The 16173-nt window shown below is 35.7% G+C and overlaps 1 long non-coding RNA gene across 1 annotated transcript in view; it reads left to right on the forward strand.

The window, feature by feature from the left end:
- LOC130708141 (uncharacterized) overlaps positions 1-16173 on the forward strand; it is a 343308-nt gene that overhangs the window by 310896 nt on the left and 16239 nt on the right. Inside the window, exon 4 of the long non-coding RNA XR_009008209.1 lies at positions 9386-9552. This is a non-coding gene — a long non-coding RNA (uncharacterized LOC130708141). The remainder of the gene's footprint in view (positions 1-9385; positions 9553-16173) is intronic.

Below are 16173 nucleotides of genomic sequence, written 5' to 3' on the forward strand. Positions count from 1 at the left end.
AATTCTGTCATGCATTATAACATGAATGAACCTTAAGGACATTATAGAAAAAAAAGAGAATAAACGTTCATACCAGTGAGTAAAATTTACTTCTGTAATGTAAAAGGGCCAATGTCATCCACCTGCAATGGGTAGACCAGTACCTCTAGAAAATGGTGCAATACTAAACGTTCAGTATTGGCATCCATGGTTCAGAAACTGGACACTTATCAGAGACAGTAGTGAGATCAATCTTGATGAGGTAAAGTCCATGTTGTTGAGGACATACATAGCCTACATCCTAATGATATGGCCATTTTTATGGACATACAGACAAACAAACTCAGAATGGGTAAGAGACTAGGCTGCCAGTTCTGTGGCAGGATGTCTTGCCCTCATGATTACCGAAATTCTCCTTTGCAGTAGATGCCCTCAGGGGGACATGCATGAGACATGCATACCCATTTCGCAAAGTCTGTTAACCCCTCTCGACCTGCTTGCCATCAGTTTTCAATCTTATTCTTCTCAAGTCTCTGACCAATGAGGATAAATAATCATTATCATGAATCAGAATAGAACTTCATCTCAAGCTATCTCTCTCATTGGACCTAAAAATAAACAACCAGCTATAATGTCCGAAGTCTTAACTAACTATGGGAAGGTTGATCTTTACCACTATCCTCCAAGATCACCCCTAAGTGGGACTGTAATCTGGCAACAGTCCATATGCAGGCTGTGCTATGATATTGTGCAAATTCTGTGTAAACCAAGACCAGCAATTTCTTCCTCCAGCAGCTGGTCATAGAGAGCTCATAACAGGCCATAGTTGTTGATTAATAGAGCAGCAGCAATGCAGCAGAAGTAGGTGTCATGCAAACATGTTTGTCTTTTCCTGCTACTGTACCTTCAGAATCTATTCGAGCAAAACTTTATATGCCAATTCCATTTCATAATGTACTGCTGCTGCACATGTTCAACCTTAACATAGACACTTTTCAAGTTTATATATTCTAATTCAATTATCATTATAATTCTGTGATGTCTTCCACTGGACTTTGGGTCTGATCCTCTGTCATGTCTTCTCTGCTTCTACAGAAGACTAGATATTATTCTAAGATGCCCATAACATTTTTCTAGTTCTCTAACTATGACATGAACAAAGAACTCAAAAACCGGAGTCTGTAATTTCCTTTCTGTAAATTCTTCAAAGCTGTCAGAAGCAGGTATTCCAAGGGGGGTACTTGAAATCATCATTACTACCAGACTGGTACGGAGCAGTTGTTACTTGCTTTCCCAAAGCCTTGCCTTTTACTCGCATTTCATTCCAAGAAATCATGGGCTCATCTAAGTAATTTAAGCCACTGCATGTCAGGCATTAAGATTATCCTATTTTCCACCTTCAAGGATGTCATTTTTATAATCACACTCAAACAGGGGAGAAATCTAATCCTGCAAACCCACCTAGAAAACCTGATACTTGGGATGACTTCTAAAAACAAGAAATTGTCAATGAGGGAATAATAAGAAAAATAAAGCCATTCTAGTCATGAACAGAGAGAAGTTAATGCAGTAAAATGGTTGCAAAAGTGACAGAAGAGGCTGAGAATCAAATCAGGGAGTGGTAGGGCCAGCCAGAGGTTAACAGCAGGAACTCTTACCTGCCCTAGGATGAAGTGACTGAGAGATCAGGAGGTATTACTGAAAACCAGGGGCCCAGGAAAATCAGAAGCACTGGAGCCAAATATGAGACCTGACAACTGCCTCTACACCATCAGAGGCAGAGTCAGAGGGAGAAAGCCCTGTAACATCTCCTTTCCACCCGTCTTTTAAAACTGGACAGAACATCCCAGTAGACAAACCCCAATGGAAAAGACTTAACGCAGGAGGCTGGGAGCCGCAGCCAGCAGAGATCAGCCTATTAGTGACTCAGCAGAGCAGGAGAAGGGCAAGGAACAGATCAGAGGGCAGACAGATTCAGAACCAGCACAAGGCATTTTTTTTGGTCACAGGTTCTGAGGTCAACATGTAAGGTAAAAATCTAGTATAGTAAAAGTTCATCTTGGAAATTCCTTAAGTTTCCCATAAAGCAGAACAAAATGTCTTTAAACACAAGAGGTAGCTTGGAGAGATGCTCACATCATAAGAGTTCTTAGGAGAATAGAGAGCAACCAAAAGAAGCATATCACTGTGTCCTCTCCCTTCCACACTAAGAGAGATGTGTATATGGAGTGGAATAGCAGAGACAATAGTTGAATTAGAGAAAGTTAAATGTACATATGCTATGACACCATTATCATTTAAGCAACTGCATGAGTAAGACTTAGAATGAACAATAAAAGCCCTGAAGTAAAGAATGATCAGCCCACCTAATAGACACTAAATTGTATGTGTCAAATGATATGGATCTAATTATTCAACCAGGAGAATCCCAGGAGAAAAGGCCAAGACACCTTAGTTTTACCCAGTAAAAAAGTCATTATCTTCAGAGTTGAGAGGGGAGGGGTGGCTCTGGCTTTAGAACGGGATTTATCTCTCTGGTCAGTTTCTCGCACATCAGGAGCAGAAAATTAATCTGAAAGAGAAGTTTCTTCCAATTCTATAAAACACTAAGATCACAAACTTCTTCAGCCTGAGTCCTATCTTATAGACTATAACACAAATAGGAGACAGCTATTAGGATTGGTCAACGATTGCCCCCAAACTTGGGCACCATGAACTAGAAACACTGAGGGTACCAAGAAGAACACTAGCAGAACAGTGAGAATGATCACCATGGCTGGCAAAGCAACAATTTCTATAGTTAGAGATCTTAGTGCCCAGGAGAGCAGCAACTGAAAACAACAATAAGAATTCCGAGAAATATACAGGAAGAGTAAGTATATTGCAGAGTATTGGAGTTCTTTGTTTTAAAATTTGCATTTTTACTAGTGTCACCTCATATGTATACACAGGCTTATAAGGCCTAGAGAAATTTGGGGGGAGGCCCAGATAATGATATGTAGATTGGGCAAAATATGGGTAAGAAATTCCTTTGGCGGATTCTTCCTTAGTGAATCCATTTCCACCAGAGTGTGTTGTAGATTGCAAAGGCATTCTCCAAAATTCTATTTTTTTACCCTTTTCTTTTTTATTTTTCTCATTTATTGCTATGGCTTAGAACAATGGTTCTAAACCTAATGTGCACATAAAAAAAAAAAAAAAATGGAGAGCTTCTTTCTAATACTAGCTACTCATCAGTACTGTTAACAGCCAGCCACTATGTGTCCCTGGTGTGACACACTGGGAGTCAAACTCACCCAGAATGTAAGATATTCTTGAAGACAACTGGCCTGTATTCCTCAGAGGATTCAATGTAATGAAGAACAGAGAGGGGGAGAGAATCTTCTAGATTAAGACAAACTAAAGACATATGAAAGCCCCATTAGTAATTAAATTTGATTAGATCCTGTATAGGAAAAAATAATATATAATTTCTAACATGTCATCCAATATAGTGCATATTTGAAGATAGTAAGTATACCATAAACAGTTATACCAGAGTACAGGAACTAATGGGGCTGTCCCAGGCAAACTAGGATATTTTGTTTCCTAGTTATAAAGAACATTTTTCAGAGAATTAGGGAAATATAATGGTGGTCTGTACATTGAAAGATGTTATTAAATTATGTTAATTTTCTGAGGGGTGATGATGGAATCATGGTTATACAGGGAAATGTCCTTGTTTTTGGAAGATATGTATGTGTATACTGAAGTATTTGTAGATAAAGCATGACAATGTATTCAGCCCTCTTTCAGATTGTTTGACAAAAGGGAATTGTGTGTGTGTGTGTGTGTGGGTGTGGGTGTGCGTGTCTGCGTTCTGTAAAAAAAGAGTTGGAGCTAGTGTAACATGTTAATAGTCAATTAAGATAAGAGACTATATATTTCCATTGCACTGTTCTTTTAATTTTTCTATGGGTTAGAAATCCCCCACACCCCCACAAAAAATGTCAACTAGTGGGAAAAAGAGAGGAAAATAAAAATAGATAATAAACTTTATGCTTGGGGAAAACAACAGAAAAAAATGCTGATTCCTAACTCTCTACTACAGCCCCTGTGATTTAGATTTAATTGATGTGGGATAAAATCAGGAACAATATATGTCAGTGGTTCTCAAACAGGTTTGAGAATCATTAGCTTTGACAATTAATTATGCACTGGTAACTTTTAGGCCATACTCACCGCTCTTCTCTCTTGTGCTATAGTTCTGCAGTTCTAAGTGATGGATATCTTCATCGGTAGAGTTGTTTGACCCCTAAAGATATAGTTGTCATCTTTCTTTACCATTCCCATTTCTTTCAAACATTCTCTATCCATTGCTTACCTACTTTTCTCTAATGGCACCTGAATTTTCCCAAGTATCTGAACTAAAATGCATTGAGTCATTTTTCTCCTGCCCCTCCCATCCAATCAGAATTAATACTGCCATCTCCTCTTCCCCATGGCCATCTTCATTACCATTATGCAAGACCTCATTATCTCTCTCACAGAATCATTACAAGAGTTTCATTGTTGGGCTCTCACTTCTTTGTTTTTAAATGTATTTTATTGAAGTATAGTTGATTTACAGTGTTGTGTTAATTTCTGCTGTACAGCAAAGTGATTCAGTTATACATAGATGATAGACAGGCAGGTAGATATAGATATAGATAGATATTCTTTTTCATATTCTTTTCCATTATGGTATATCACAGGATATTGAATATAGTTCCCTGTGTTATACAGTAGGGACTTGTTGTTTATGCATTCTATATATACTAGTTTGCATCTACTAACCCCAAAATCCCATTCTTTCCCTCCCTCACGTCCCCTTCCCCTTGGCAATCACAAGTCTGTTCTCTATGTCTATGGGTCTCTCACTTCTATTTTATCCCCTTCTCCAATCAATCCTATGTGCTACAACCAGAGTAAGCTTCCAAAAACCACACCTCAAAAACAACAACAAAATTTTCAATTATTCCCTGATACCTACTAAGTTAAATAAAAATTGTATTTCCTAACATTTAAAAGTCTCCATTGTTTTATCCCAACTTAAAATTTCAGGCTTATTCTCCAGAACCATATGCCTACCTTATATTTGAGTAGAAATCCAGACCTGCCTTTTCATGATCTATACCCACCATATTGAAATTGTTCCTTGCACATTAACGCCTTCCTCTATAAGTGCTTCTTCCAGGACAAGCATACTTCTTCCTACTAAAAGCCCCTGTTATCCCCTTTTGATTAATCCCCAGAGAGTTTCATTTATATCAAACCTCCTTTCTAACCTCTAATATTGGAAAGCTGAGGTCTTGCATCAGGAGAACCTCAGAATAGGTTCTTCACTTTATGCTTTCTTGTATCTCTATCCTTACTTTCACTTACTCATTTCTGTTCAGAAAAGTGATGAGTTACATTGCTTACTTACAATTACCCAAGTTGATCTTTAGTTTTCAGACCTCCTTATCTGATCTTTCCAATGCCAACAAGGTATTAAACCTGAAAAAACTGCCAAAATGAATCTTCCGCTGAGTACATTCCTGGGCATCTAGTTCACATGTACTTCATAGGTCCCATAGCTTTGTCAAACTTTTGCCTCTCTTTCAGTCATTTTCTTCCTTTCACTATTATCAATCTCTCTCTATATATACTCTAAGCTTATTAAGGATAGGAAGTGTCTTTTCCATTTCTATATCTTATGCAATAATTAAAATTTTGCATACATGTTTTTGTTTGAGAAATGTATACTGACCTGAATCGAATAAGTGTTTTTAGTGATCTATACAAAATAGTGCTATGAAAAATTACAAAAAGTATTATGATTATTTTATTATTCTTTTTCAAAATAAAGTAAAATATTTTCATTTGAAATCACACTTGGTGAGTTACAGCTCAATTCTGTGCCAATACATTAAACTCTGAATCATGGAAAGAGTAAGAATGGCAGAAACTGTTAGGCAGAATGAGGGTTTGTAGAAACTGGCTAGTAAATAAGAAATAATACTCTTTTTTATAAAACTAGTTTGAAACTGATATTTATTAAAATTTAAATTGATGAATGCTCCAAAACAGTACAAATAGAGCTGTAATTCCATCTTGCCATTCTAATGACAATGAAGAACTAAACTAAATGTTCTCTAACATTTTTTATACCACTATAACCTTTGGATGAAATTACAGTCTTGCGCTAAAGTGCATTTGAAGAAGAATATGCCTGCCCATATTAAATGTGCTATAGGGAAAAACAGTATTTGTAGTGAATATCTATGTAATATAATTATATAATCACCTGCTAAGTACATATGTGTTATTGTGTTTTGATCCCTAATGCTATGATTGTTTAAAATATAAAGAGAAAGAAGAAAGAGAAAGGTTCTGTTTAATCTTAAAAAAAATGAGAAAGAGAGATGTAGTTCTCTATAGGGTTTTCAGGCTGTGAAATATGTTGTTATTTCTTTTGACAGCACAATTATTCTTAACATTTGACACTTCCACTCAAAATAAGAACTATTTTTCTTCTTTGTCTTCTGACCATATTTATAAATTTAACTGAACAAAATGTCAAAAAAGTAAAAAATCATACAGAACCCAAAATGCAAGGTATAAAGCTACAGAATAGAAAAAAAAAAGCCATCATCTGAAAATGAAAGAGATAGACTAAAGAGGAAATCAATGTTTAAAACTATTCTTTTTTTTAATTATTTTTTTATTTTTATTTTTTTAACATCTTTATTGGAGTATAATTGCTTTACAATGGTGTGTTAGTTTCTGCTTTATAACAAAGTGAGTCAGTTATACATATACATATGTCCCCATACCTCTTCCCTCTTGCATCTCCCTCCCTCCCACCCTCCCTATCGCACCCCTCTAGGTGGTCACAAAGCACCGGGCTGATCTCCCTGTGCTATGCAGCTGCTTCCCACTAGCTAACTATTTTACGTTTGGTAGTGTACATATGTCCATGCCACTGTCTCACTTTGTCCCAGCTTACCCTTCCCCCCTCCCCATATCCTCAAGTCCATTCTCTAGTAGGTCTGCATCTTTATTCCCGTCTTGCCCCTAGGTTCTTCTGATCATTTTTTTTTCTTTTCTTTTTCTTTTTTTTTAGATTCCATATATATGTGTTAGCATACTGTATTTGTTTTTCTCTTTCTGACTTACTTAAAACTATTCTTATCTCAATCACATCTCATGATGTAAAAGACAGTTTTAAAAATAAATGAAAATCTCTATTGTAGAAGTGAACAGAAATAAAATTGTTATCTAAACAAATTTGTCATAGGAACAGTGTATCTAGAATAAAAGAAATTTTAACAGAAATCATGCATGAAATAATAAATTCTTCCAATAATGAATTACTGTTTTATTTTGTAAATAAAATATTAAGATATATTTTGGTTAAATGTATACTTTGCCATACATCAAATTATTTATATTTACTACTTAATCACTTTTCTTTGGGAGATTTTTCTCTGATTAGTTTTGTACATATTTATTTTAGAAAAATAAATTCTTGAATTCTGTAGTATTTCTTTCCATAAGTAAAAAGTATTCTTGGAATAGTTGCAGGCAATATTTTTTTACACTTCATGCAAATAACATACAATTTCCTTAGTGACTTGGGTAAATTTTACCTCAGTTTTTTTTTTAGATAGTGATTTTTAATTTCTTCTTTCAAATTACTATTTCTTTATGCTGTGAAAAATTTGGCATTATAGAGGATGTAAATTATTTTTTTCTAAATAATTACCACCATCTTTTCCTCCACTATTGCCTTCAATCGTAATTAGGCCCTGTTTGTACACACTTCCACAGCATATCAAAAAATATTTTCCTTTTAATCTCTCCTAAAGACTTTAATTTTTCTCTTATTCAATATCCTACCATCTGTCCTAAAATATATTTCTGACTCCAGTTTTATCAAGTTTCTTAAAGTATCCATTTTAAATTCTGGGCTATCTAAGTTAATAGATAGTGAAAGATGTACTTTATATATGAATAGATACACACCATCCAGAGTCATTTCATTCATTCATTTCATTCACTCACATCTTTATATCCTACTGGTCAATAATCCTGTAAGGTCTACTGTCACAATATATCCAGACTCTAACCACTTCTCGCCATCTCTATCATGATTGTCCCCCAACTGGCATCACATTATCTCTCACCTGAATTATTATCCGGATTTCCTAACTGGTCTTCTGTCCTTGCCCACCCCCATACCCTATTCCCCACCCCTAATAGTTTATTCTCAACCTACTGTCAAAATATAAATCAATTTTCTCCATTCTTTTTTCATTCAGGGTGAAATCAACATCTTAACAGTTGCCTAAGTGGCTGTGAATGATCTGACCTCCATTGCCTCTCAGACCTCATTTCTTAACCAATCTTCCCTTCTCTCCTTCTACTTCAGCCACGCTGACTCCTTGCTCTTCCTGTGGCACACCAGATTTACTCCCCCTTCAAAACTTTTGCATCTAAAGGAGTAAACAAAATGTTTTCTTCACATCAGGTTCAACAAAACCTTGTAAGTGTCACTACAGTCAGCCTTGTCTCACATTTGTCCAAATGTGTATTGAGTTCCCACTAATTGCCAACTACTCTGATAAAACTATGAAATACAAATATGCAAAAAAAGAAATCACTTTCCTGAAGGAGCAAATGTTCTAGTGGAAGTGATCAATAATAAGGACAAGGAGCTATGAGCCCAGAAGAAGATGTGTCTGTACATACTGTAGATGCCAAAGCTTCCCAGAGGAGTTCAACCTTGAAGGATTAGCAAGGGTTATAAAGGCTAAGAAGGAATTCAGGCGGAAAGAATAAGCAAAGGCACAGAATTCGTAGAGGATGTAATCACTTTGGAAAACTGCAAGTTAGGGTCCTCTTGCAATTAATTGACAATAGGGCTCTGACAAATGATAAGACTGAAAATAGAGGCAAGGGAAGAAAGCAAGGGGGGTTTTATACATATATACACTTATTCTTACATTAATGCAATGATTTTTATATGCCATACACTGTACTAGGTTCTGGGGAACACTGTAGTGACCAAAAACGTATAGGTTTTACACTCATATTGTTTAAAATACAGTGGGAGAAGTAGAAGGTGGTATGAGAATACCCAGAAACAAGCCTAAAAATCAGACTTGGAAAATTAACAAACACTTGCAAAAAATTTGAAATCAAAGGAGAAATCTGAAGTCCACACAGGCATTAGCCACTGTAATAGGCTGAAATGTGTCCCCTCAAATTCATATGTTGAATACCTAACCTCCTGTACTTCAGAATGTGACTGTATTTGGGGATAGGGCCTTTAAAGAGGCAATTAAGTTAAAACAAAGCTGTTAGGGAGGGCCCTAATCCAATCTGACTGGTGTCCTTATAGGTACAGGAAATTTGGACACACTGAGAGAAACCAAGGGTGTGCAAGCACAGAGGGATGACCATGTGATGATTCAGCAAGAGAGTGGCCATCTGCAAGGCAAGAAGAGAGGCCTCAGAAGAAACCAAACCTGCCAGCACCTACCTCTTGGACTTCTAGCCTCCAGAACTGTGAGAAAATACATTTCTGTTCTTTAAGTCACCCAGTCTGTGATATTTTGTTATGACAGCCATAACAAACTAATACAGCCAGATAAAGGAGGTGGGTAGTGGGAAGAGAATTCTAGAATGAGGCAATGACGTATGAGTAGGTTTGGAGGTAAGTTATGTCTGAGGACTAAAAAGTGTTCCATAAGCTTAGACGATAAGTGGAAGAAGAAAACATTGAGACATGAGACTAGAGCATTACTGTCTCCAGGGGCGAGATCATCCACGACTGTGAGAATGAAAAGGAGATTGGGCTTTTGCTTAAATCAATGAGAAACCACTGAAGGGTATTATATAGGGGAGGAGGATTGGCAGGAGTGAGTTTGAACTTAAAAAGAAGTGCCCTGATGGCAGAATGGAGAATGGATTGGGGGGTGGGGTGGGGTGGAGAACAAAGCTGGGGGAGAGAATACCAATCAAAAGCCACTGCTCAGTTAAGAAATGATGGTGGCATTGACTAAAATACTAGCAGTTGAGATCAAGAAAGATGAATAGATTTAAAGGATGCTTCTCTCAGGAGGAATTGAAAGTTTTCATCATTGATTAAAATTTGGGGGGTAGGAAGGCAGAAGAATGAGTCACAGATTCTATCCAGGGTTCTGGCTCCACATGGGAGGAGGGATATGACATTCACTGAGATGTACGAACACAATGAAAGATACTGACAAGTGACAATACTGAGTTCAATCAAGTCTAAAGTTTTGAGCTTGAGGGCCATGAAAGTAAGGTTGCCCAATAGACATGTGGATATATGAATCATAAACTTCAGAAAGAGATTATAGGATAGAGTTAAGATATATAGATTTGGGAGTCATCTATAGATGGTTTTTGAAGCCACGTGAATGAATGGAACAACAAATGACTATAAGAAAAAAAGGCCTAGGAAGGAACATGAATATTTAAAAGAAAGGCAGAGGATAATGGGCCCACGAAGAAGGATAGACTACAGCCTGTGACATAGTGAGAAAACCAAGTCAGCAAGACAGCGGATAATGTTTCAACAGTGTCAGATGATGCAGAGAGATCAGTAAGGCAAAAATTCTTTTAGCCAACAAGGAGCTTTGGCTGATCTTAGATAAAGTTTATGCAGGAGTTTGGTGGACTTAAAAACTAGATTGAAATGTTTTAAATGTGTGTGTGTAAGCGACCTTAATGGCAGGGTGTAAGTGATTAAAGACTGTAAATACAGACGTGAGATGTTGGGCTATAAAAGGGAGATAAGAGAATTGTCACTGGAGACAGATGTGGGATAAAGGAAGATTCTGTTTGTTTTTTCTAAGATGGAAGAAACATACTGTGTTCAAATGTGAATGGGAAGGAGCCAGAGAAGAAGAAATATTCAAAATTAATAATGAGATAGCACTGATATCAGCATAGCATGTTTACTTTATACACAGCTCTGTTTTAGGTACTTTACTCAAAATAAATCATTCAATACTAGGGTGAATTATTATTCTACTTTAATAGACGAGAAAACATAGTCATAGAGATGATGAAGTTGTAATCATCTTCCCAAAGTAGTCCATCTTATAAGTTAAGAGAGTCAGGATTTGAAACCAGGAAATCTGCCTTCAAAAGTTACCATATCTCTGAAAGCACAGTAGATAAGATACCTCCAAGGGGTCACCTGGAAACATCAGGGCATGACTGAGGTTAGAGATCATGAGTTTTGCTTGAAATAATCTGTAACAGCCACCTTTGCTCTTAGGGAAGAAACATGTAACTCCCAGAGGGAAACTGTATGAGTATGGCTTTTCTCATTTGGAAGAGTCAAGCAGAGAAGCCAGTTAATTAATTAACTTAGAGGTGAAGTCAGGCAAGATAAGATCATATTTTTGTATAATAATGCATGGATTATTATTGTATAAGGAGTAGGGACAAAGTAATGTTAAAGAGCAGAATTCTGTTTTTCCAATCGACTAGGCAGTCTTTAAACTCAAAGCTCATTATTCTGGTGGTAAGTTATATTTTGAGGTACTTTAGAAGAAAACTTGGCCACAATTCTATTTCATGATAGAAGAAACCAACTGCCTCTTCTGGAAAAGAAGAAAGCTAGCACCTCCCTCCTTTAGGGTTATCAGAAGTCGGTGCAGGTGAGAGCTCCAGTTAGAGCTATCTTAAGCCTAAAGAAGCAAAGATTGCAAGGAACAAGAATAGATGGGGACCCAAATTCTATCATCGGTATTGAGTCCTAAAGGAAAAGTTTAAATAAAGGACTGCAGAAAGAACAGCAGGATGGGAAAAGGGACAGAAGAGTTATGTAAGAATTTACATTCTAAAGTTTTAACCACAAAGGCAAGAATAGGGGTGAGAGAGACAAAGACACAAATCATGTGTGGTTTAGGAACCTTTCTCTGAAATTTCACTGAGCTGCTTAAACATTTATTGAAGTCCAGTCTAGAGAAAAAAAGTTGGAGCGATATTTGAAAACTTGTTAGTGTTTCTTCTCCCTCCACTTTGCTGTCAGCCATGGTTGCCTGAAGGACTACTGTATGACCCATTGTGAAATTCTAGAAGAAAAATATCAATCAGAAAATAACAGCCCAGGCTTATATATCATACATCTAAAACATAGGTGAAGAGAATGGAGGATATTTGCCAATCATCCTCTGCCCAAAGCCAGCCTCCCCTTCATGCTGTACTACTCATTACAAACATCGTGGTTTAATCATCTGGGAATTATCTTTCTACTTGACATTTTACACTCAATTATTCCATCTATAATCATTTATCTTTAAGACTGTTTTAGAAGAGTTTTAGTTTTATAACAAAATTGAGAGGAAGGTACAGAGATTTTCACATATCCACTGCCCCATACATGCATAGCCTCCCCCATTATCAACATCGGTCACCACAATGTTACATGTTTACCTAGGATGGTCCTACTGTGACACATCATAATCATCAAAGTCCATAGTTTATATTAGGGTTCCAAGGGTTTGGACAAATGTGTGATGTATAATGACATATTCATCAATATTAATGTCATCAGAGTATTTTTACTGTCCTAAAAATCCTCTGTGCTCTGCCATTCCTCTCTCTATCCCCCATGCCCCACCTCTGGCAACCACTGATTTTTTTATTGTCCCATAAGTTTGCCTTTTCCAGACTGTCATATAGTTGAGATCATACAGTATGTAGCTCTTTCAGATTGGCTTCTTTCACTTATTAATATGCAATTAAGTGTCCTCCCCATCTTTCATGGCTTGATAGCTCATTTCTTTTTAGCACTGAATAATATTCCATTGTCTGTATGTACCACTGTTTATCCATTCACCTACTAGAGGACATCTTGTTTGCTCCCAAGTTTTGGCAATAACGAATAAAGTGGCTATTAACATCTGTGTACAGTTTTCTGTGTGGACATAAGTTTTCAACTCATTTGGGTACATACTAAAAAGTACAATTGCTGGATCATATGGTAAGATTATGTTTAGTTTTATAAGAAACCATAAAACTGTCTTCCAATTTACCAGTACCATTTTGCATTCCCACCAGCAATGAGAGTTCCTATTGCTCCAAAATCTCACATGCATTTAGTGTTGCCAGCGTTTTGGATTTTGGCCATTCCAATAGATGTGTATGGTATGTCACTACTGTATTATTTTGCATTCACCTGATGACATATTTGCCATCTGTATTTTCTCTGGAGTGGTGTCTGTTAAGGTCTTTGGCTCACTTTTAATCAGGTTGTTTTCATATTGCTGGATTTTAGGAGTTCTTGGTATATTTTGGATAATAATCTTTATCAGGTGGGTCTTTTGCAAATATTTTCTCCCTGTATGTGACTTGACTTCTAATTCTCTTGATATTGTCTTTCAGAGAAGTGTTAAATTTTAATGAAATTAAACTTACCAATTTTTTAAGTAGATCATATATTTGGTGTTGTGTCTAAAAATGCATCACCATCCCCAAGGTCATCCAAGTTTTCTCCTATATTAGCTTCTAAGAGTTTTATAGTTTTGTGTTTTACATTTAAGTCTGTGATCCATTTTAAGTTAATTTTGTCAAGGGCGGAAGGTCTGTGTCTAGATTTATTTTTTGCATGTAGACGTCTAGTTGTTGCAGCACCATTTGTTGAAGAGACTATATTTGTTCGATTGTGTTGCCTTTGCTCCTTTATCAAAGATAAATTGACTGTATTTATGGGAGTCTATTTCTGGGCTCTATTATGTTTCATTGATCTATTTGTCTATTCCTTCACCAATACCACACTGTCTTAATTACTGTAACTTTATAGTAAGTCTTGAAATCAGGTAGTATCAGTCCTCCAACTTTTTCTCCTTCAATATTGTGTTAGCCATTCTGAGTCATTCGCATTCTGCATATAAACTTTAGAATCAAATTTTGGTATTCTTAAAGTAGCCTGCTAGGATTTTGATCGGGATTGCATTGAATCTATAGATGAAATTTGGGAAGAACTGACATCTAGACAATATTCAGGCTTCCTGACCATGAACATGGGGTATCTCTCCATTTATTTAATTCTTCTTTGATTTTGTTCATTGGAATTCTGTAGCTTTCCTCATATAGATCATGTACATATTTTGTTAGATTTTTACCAAAGTATTCCATTTTGGGGGTACTAATGTAAACAGTATTGTGTTTTTTATTTTAAACTCCATTTATTCATTAATGATATATATATATATATATGAAAGCAACTGACTTTTGCACATTAACCTTGGATCCTGCAACCTTGCTATAATCACTTATCAGTTCCTGAAGTGTTTTTGTCTGTTCTTTCAAATTTTCTACATAGACAATCATGTCATCTGCAAAGAGACAGTTTTATATCTTCCTTCCCAAAACCTATATACCTTTTATTTCTTTTTCTTACCTTGTTGCATTAGCAAGGACTTCCAGTACAATATTAAAAAGAAGTGGTAAGTACCAGTACAAGGCAAGGGGACATCTTTGCTTTGTACCTTATCTTAGTGGGAAAACTTCAAGTTTCTCACCGCAAAATATAATAAAAGCTCTAGTATTTTGTAGATATTCTCATTATCAAGTTGAGGAAGTTCCCTCTAATCCTAGCTTACTGAAAATTTTTATCATGAATGGGTGTTGGATTTTTATCACATTCTTTTATTGCATCTATTGATAAGATCATGTAATTTTCCTTTATAGTCTGTTGATGTGATGGATTGCATTAATTGATGTTTGAATGTTGAACCAGCCTTGCATACCTGGAATAACTCCCACTTGGTCATGGTGTATTATTCTCTTTATACTCTTTTGGATTAAATTTGCAAATATTTTGTTGAGGATTTTTGCATTATGTTCGTGAGAGATATTGGTCTGTAGTTTTCCTTCATTGTAACGTCTTTGTCTGGTTTTGGCGTTAAGGTAATGCTGGCCTAATAGAATGAGTTAGGAAATATTCCCTCTGCTTCTGTCCTCTGAAAGAGATTGTTGAAAATTGGTATAATGTCTTCCTTAAAAGTTTGGTAGAATTCATTAATACGTCCATCTTGTCCTTGTGCTTTCTGTTTTGGAAGGTTGTTAATTAATAACTCAATTCCTTTAATAGATATAGGCCTATTCAGATCATATATTTCTTCTTGTGTGATTTTTGGCAGATTGGCTGTTCAAAGATTTAGTTCCTTTCATCTAGGTTATCAATTTTGTACACATAGTGTTATACATAGTATTCCTTTACTAACCTTTTAATTTCCATGGAATCTGTAGTGATGACCCCTCTCTTTATTTGATATTAGTAATTTATATCCTCTCTCTTTTTTTCTTAGCTAGCCTGGCTAGAGGTTTATCAATTTTATTAATCTTTCAAAAAATCAGTATTCATTTTGTTTATTTTCTCTATTGATTTTCAATGTTCAATTTCATTGATTTCTGCTTTAATTCTTATTATGTCTTTTTTCTGGTTACTTTGGATTTAATTTGTTCTTCTCTTTCTAATTTCCTAAGGTGTAAATTTAGATTATTGATTTTAGGTATTCTTTTCTTAAATACATATTCAATGCTATAAATTTTTCTTTAGAGGAAGAAAAGGAAGGAAGCACTGCTTTTGCTGCATCCCATAAATTTCAATAGCTTGTGTTTTTATTTTCATTTAATCAAACTATTTTAAAAATTTCTCTTGCAATTTATTTTTTAACCCATATGTTATTTAGAAATGTGTTGTTTAATCTCGATGTGGTTTGGGATTTTTTCAGTTATTTTTCAGTTATTGATTTCTAGTTTAATTCCATTGTGGTCTGAGAACAGACATTGTATGATTTCTATTATTTTAAATTTGTTAAGGTGAGTTTTATGGCCCAGAATGTGGTATGTTTTGATAAATGTTCCATGAAACCTTAAGAAAAATGCCATTTTCTGATGTTGATAGATGTAGTAGTCTATAGATGTTAATTATATCCAGTTGATTAATGGTGATATTGAATTCAGCTATGTCTTTACTGATATTCTGCCTTGCTGGATCTGTCTGTTTCTGAGAGGGGTGTTGAAGTCTCCAACTATGATAGTGGATTTATCTATTCTCCTTACAGTTCTCTCAGTTTTTGCCTCATCTGTTTTGACAATATTGTTAGGCATATACATGTTAAGAATTGTTATGTCTTCTTG

Source organism: Balaenoptera acutorostrata, chromosome 4 (assembly GCF_949987535.1).
Source record: "Balaenoptera acutorostrata chromosome 4, mBalAcu1.1, whole genome shotgun sequence".
NCBI lineage: Eukaryota > Metazoa > Chordata > Mammalia > Artiodactyla > Balaenopteridae > Balaenoptera > Balaenoptera acutorostrata.